This window comes from Lontra canadensis, unplaced genomic scaffold, assembly GCF_010015895.1.
Source record: "Lontra canadensis isolate GAN:19392208 unplaced genomic scaffold, GSC_riverotter_1.0 scaffold25, whole genome shotgun sequence".
NCBI lineage: Eukaryota > Metazoa > Chordata > Mammalia > Carnivora > Mustelidae > Lontra > Lontra canadensis.
Window position 1 is genome coordinate 17,081 of NW_022631019.1, and position 6,064 is coordinate 23,144.

Below are 6,064 nucleotides of genomic sequence, written 5' to 3' on the forward strand. Positions count from 1 at the left end.
GTATGTATATCAAAGGGTTACATTCTAACCAGAGGCTGAAGGGCTGTAGGGCCAGTGTGCTATATGGCTGTTGTGGCCAGGGCCACATTCTATGTTTGGGGGGTTATGACCTCTCTTGGCAGGCAGCAGTCTGTGAGGGAGGAGGTGCTTGTCTCAACCACACAGATGCTGGGAATGGAAACATCCCAAGGGGCTGTCTATACTGCCCATGGACCTGTTAAATCACAAGGAGGACAGTCACCTCAATAGTTGGCCATGGGGGTTGTCAAGACCAAGGATGGCCTAAGCCAGAGGACCAGAGATGCCTGCCAGGATGGTCAGAGACCAAGAGCTGTCCTATCTACTGACTGACCACTTGAAAGGGATGAAGGATCCAGCCAGCGCCAGGAGGACCTCACCAGCCTGAAAGAAGGCTGCCACTGCACCCAGTCCTATATAAATCCACACGTGCTACTGACTGTGCTGGAACCAGGGGCTGCCCAGGCAGAGTGGGGCCAGCAACAACCAGGAGAGAGCATGGAAGGACCTTGCACAAGCTCTAAGGCCCTCCACAACCCTTGACTGGGCTTGGGTTGTATTTGAAATAGTCAGTGACCAGGAAGACATTTTGTTCTTAGAGACCAGGACTTAGGTGCGGAAAACCAACACTCTAGCTCAACTCCTTGATGCTTGGGTGACCCTGGGCAAGTCTTGTCCATCCCAGAGGGCCAGAGAGATAAAACAAGGGGAATAAAGCCAGTTACCCTTCTACCTAACCCCAAACCTGACCTATACCCTGATCTTGACTCAGAAATAGACCCTGGCCCAGTCACTGACCCTAACCTAGACCCCTGACCCTGATCTCAAGTCTGGCCCTGACCACAACCCAGGACCCTAACCCTAACCACCTAACACTAACCCTAACCATAACCCCGGGGAGAGAGATATAACAGCTCTATTTACTCTCACAAAAGTTACGAAAGCTCTAAATATCAAGTTTTTATAGGATTGTTACAGAGGCAAGTAATCACACAGAGGAAGAAATTCCCTTTGTGCAACATTTTTCCTGTGAAAGGCCTTCTTTGTAAGGCTATTTTGAATACTGTTCAAACTGCATGGTTAAAACAAATCGTATTAACACAGAAATCACCTATCACTGTACCCTTTGTATATACATATACGAGGTTGGCATGGGCATGAGCAGGTGGAAGGCACTGCTGGGGCATGGAGACCAGTGACACATTCTTCTGTACTGCAGTCTGTCAGCACTTGGTGTCATCAAGCACACATACCCACAGCATGGCCCTCTCACCCCAGGCAGTTTGGGGGCTGTCGGAGGGCGGCTGGGAAGGGAGGTCATCGCAGCTCTGTGGGTGGGAGTTAGGAGCACCCTCTGGCACATGATGGGGGTGATGGTACAATGAACAGGGACTGATACCAGAAGAGTCCTAAGCTAGGGGTGCAAGCGCAGCTCTAAAGCCGGATAACACGTACGTACATGAGAAGCACACACACAAAAACCTCCCTGCGTGGCGTACCAGGGCACGTTGACTCAGGTGTCCAAGAGGCCTGGCGGAATGTTAGAGAGGGTAGGAAATGGAGTGGGAAATAAAATGAAAGCCAGGCAGGAGGATGGCCTGTTCAAAGAATTCTGAAAGAAAGGGGAGGAGATTCGACAGTCTTTACACCCACAGTTCAAGCTTCTCCTGACAGAACCAGAAGATCCCACAGCACTGGGTCCAGGTGCCTTGCAGCCACAATCCCCTGGCCCCTGTAGCCACATCTTCTGTCCAGTCTAGCTGTGCCACCCACAGCTCCTTTCATTCCACACCACGATTCCGTCTCTGACAACCGCTGAGCTTGCTGCTGCTTGAGGACGTGAGTTTGGGGGTCTTGTTTATTTGTTTTATTGAAGTGTACTTGACACACAATGCCATACTGGTTTCCGGTGGACCACGTAGAGATTGGACAACTCTCTGTTATACTGTGCTCCCCACAAGGGGAGCTCCCATCTGAGGACATGAGTTTTGGTGCCAAGGACCAAACAACATGGTCAGATGGCAGGATCAACAGGTGCATTCTGGCTGCAGAGGGAGCTGCTTCTTGTCACTGGTTCTGGGACAAGACCAGGTGGAAGCTGGGCCATTCTTGGCAGTGCATCTGGAAGCACTTTTGGGTGGTTCACAGATGACACAGGTGTGGAGAGTGAGGCGACCGGAAATGGGGAATAAGATCTGTATTTCATTCTTAATGAGATGAGGAGGTGCTGATCCTGCTGGCAGAGACAAGGCATACTGACACAGTATCTCCCAGTATGAAGACTTCGAGTGCCATCTAGGATGTGTTAAGTTTTAAATGCCCTTTAAGGACTCTCACAGCACTGAGAATTCTGTTGTAGAAAGAGCCAGTTGGACAGTTGTTGTTGTTGTTGTTGTTGTTGTTGTTGTTGTTGTTGTTTTCTGAATCCAAGAGAGATTAACTCTCTTTGTGGTGAGAGCGATTTGGGACTTCCAAACCCCACCGTGCCATGATGCAGTCCCTGACCACTTAAACCCAGCTTTAGGACATCCGTACTGATATGGAAAAACAACTGGCCCATATTGTCCTGCATTTCCAGGACTGAAACCTCCTGGGGGACCACAACCTTCCAAGTGCAAAAGGGGCCTTTGCTTGCTGCAGCACATCCTGGGGGCCCAAAGTACACAATGACACATGGCATAAGGAGGATAAATATACCGGGAGGATGCTGTCATCTGTGTGAACCAATATGGCCCTTTTCAGGGCAGAGGTGGAGAACATTTAGTCAAGGGATGTGGACCCCAAGCGTGTCAAAGATGCTGGAGGGCAGTGCTGCCCAACGGAGCCCTCAGCACCACCCATGCAAGATCTTCCTAGACCAGGACATCATGGACTTCTGAGAGCATTGGACAGTTTGTACCCAAAAAAAAGACATTTCCCCATCAAGAACCTGAGCAGCAACCACTAGCTATGAGGTAGGGAAGCTCAGAGATGTGGTTGAGAGAGACTTCTGCCATTTCCAGAAGAAGGGACACAAGAGAAAGTGTGTTACTGAGTCCAGTCTGGGACCCACACAGCTTGAGATGATATCTGAGTGCAGGATCTATTCATGATGGGGCAGATGGCCAGGATCTCCAAGGAGAATCCCAGCTGGAGGTGTACCGAGATAGCACAGAGATACCAACTGAGGCCTCGGTTATGACCGAGGCCATCCAGAGAGAGGGTGCAAGAACACAGGAGGGCACCTCTAGCAGGACACAAACATGACCGACAGGCAGAGAGAGAAGGGCCTCCGAAAAGCAGCGGCCAGAGAGTAAACTGAAGGCCTGGGGGGGAAGACATTTCAGGAAGCAACTGGTAGTCTCACGATCAAAGGTGAAATCCAAGTGGCTGGTAGAAAAAACATACAACTTATATCAGAAACGAAGGGCTGGTCTTTCTAATATATAAAGAGCTTTTAAAAACCCAGAAAGGTTACCTGGTGGCACAGTTGGTTGAGTGTCTGACTCTTGGTTTTGGCTGGGGTCATGATCTCCGGTCCTGGGATCCAGCCCTCTGTCAGGCTCCACACTCAATACAGAGTCCGCTTAAGACGCTCTCTTCCTCCCCTTCTGCCCCCACTCCCAACATGCATGTGTTTTCTCTCCCTCTCTCTCTCTCTAATAAATAAATAAATATTTTTTAAAATCAAGAAGAGCCTCTGAGGGCCGCTCCAGCTGGAGATTTGCTCGGCCACCTCCATGCATTTGGCCAACAGGCTCTGGGAGCGCCCACCTGAGTGCCCCGGGAGCCGGCGGTTGGTGGCCCTCACCAGGTACCCTCCAAAGGGCCCAGGGGGACAGAAGTGGCTCTAAATCCAGCACAGGAACATTGAAGCCAGTTAAAGGATTTACCATGAAGCACAGAAGCAGATGGCGCCAAACAGCGAGCCATAGCCGGTCCGCCTTCCGCGAGTGGGGCAGGACTTCCTTCTCCCACTGCTGCTGGGTGGCGATTTGTCAAATTCAGTGTGAAATGGAACACACTGAAGGCATTAGTCAGCAAATGAGGGTCCCGGAGGAATTAAAGGTAGCACCACCAAATGCTGACCTGGAGCAAAGATTCCAAGAAGGAGTTCCAAATGCCAGTGTCATTATGCAGGTTCCAGAAAGGACTGTTGTGGCAGGACGTGAGGAAGACATTCTATTTTCAAGACCAGCCGATCTTGAGCCTATTCAGTCAACTCCCATCAACCCTCTGGCACTAAAAACACCACCTCGGGTACTCACACTAAGCGAAAGACCACTGGATTTTCTGGATTTAGAAAGACCGCCTCCGACCCCTACGTTGGTAGGCTAAAAAGAGAGCACTCTAGGACTGAGTGTGCTGTTCACCAAAACGGACAGCTGCTCAGAGCGGACTGCAGGCACGGCACGTCACTTACAGACGCAACAACCGAAGGAGCTTCCGGTGACATGACTGGTGACGCAGCTTCGTTAAGACGACAGATAATAAAATTAAATAGCCGTGTACAACTTCTAGAAGAGGAGAACAAAGAGCGCACTGCAAGAGATATGGTCGTGTGTTCAACTACTCTAATGTTCTGGCTGCTTAGTAGCTAGTTCTACTACTAGTTCTGCCAGTGCTCCTTAGTACCTAGTTCTTAGTAGCTAGTTCTTAGTAGCTAGTTCTTAGTAACTAGTTCTTAGTAGCCAGTTCTCCAAAATAGGGTCTCAACGGCAGGAAATATAAAAAAATTTGCAAAAAAAAAAAAAAATCAAGAAGAAAAAATGCTTTAAAAAGAAAATAGGGCGCCTGGGTGGCTCAGTGGGTTAAGCCTCTGCCTTTGGCTCAGGTCATGATCTCAGGGTCCTGGGATCGAACCCCGCATCAGGCTCTCTGCTCAGCATGGAGCCTGCTTTCCCATCTCTCTCTGCCTGCCTCTCTGCCTGCTTGTGACCTCTCTCTGTCAAATAAATAAATAAAATCTTTAAAAAAAAATAAATAAAAATTGGGCACCTGGGTGGCTCAGTCAGTGAAGTATCTGCCTTTGGCTGGGGTCATGATCCCAGGTCCTGGGATCGAGCCCCACATGAGACTCCCTGTTCAGTGGAGAGCCTGTTTCTCCCTCCGCCTGCTGCTTCCCATGATTGCGCTCTCTCTCTCTCTCAAATAAACAAATAAAATCTTTTTTAAAAACACATAAGAATAGACAAAAGACATGAACAGACTTATTCACAGAAAAGACAGTGCAAATAGCCCTTGAACATTTAACAAGACATTCAATTTCACTCACAAAAAGATAAATGCAAATTGTATTACCCTGAGGTCTCATCACTTATTTCTCACTTACCAAACTGACAGAAAATCCAAAATGTTGACCAAATCCATGAGTGATGCTATGGAAGAAAGGCCCTCTGTGCATGTCAGCAACGCAGAACAGTAGGCTACCAAACTGGCTGCAACCCTCAGAGTTAAGATACATCTGCCTTTGACAATCCCACGACTAGGAATCTAACCTGAAGATTTGCCCCACAAATAAAAATAACATATGCATTAGCTTCTCACTTGGAGCGGTATTTACTTGTAAAGGCAAGATGTTAGAAACAACCCAAATGACTATCAGTAGGAACTGGTCAAATACGTAGCTACATCCACACACCACAGTACTAGACACCACAGCAAGAAAGAGACATGTCTCTGTGTGGGAAGGTGAAGGGGTCTCCGAGGTATGAGCAAGCACAGAGCAGGCCACGCAGCATGCCAGCTTCTCTGAGAACAGGGGAGTGAATAAGAATGCACGCATAGTAGGAGAAGAGTAAACGAAGCAAGATGGGATTGGGAGGGAGATAAACCATAAGTGACTCTTAATTTCACAAAACAAACTGAGGGTTGCTGGGGGGAGGGGGGTTAGGAGAGGGAAGTGGGGTTATGGACATTGGGGAGGGTATGTGCTATGGTGAGTGCTGTGAAGTGTGTAAACCTGGCGATTCACAGACCTGTACCCCTGGGGAAAAAAATATATGTTTATAAAAAATAAAATTTAAAAAAAAAAAGAATGCACGCATAGACATTATCTTCCAAAATA

General features: G+C 48.5%; 1 pseudogene; it reads left to right on the forward strand.

The window, feature by feature from the left end:
- Positions 1-255: 255 nt before the first annotated feature.
- On the forward strand, positions 256-4,598 carry LOC116871327 (annotated as a pseudogene).
- Positions 4,599-6,064: the final 1,466 nt, after the last annotated feature.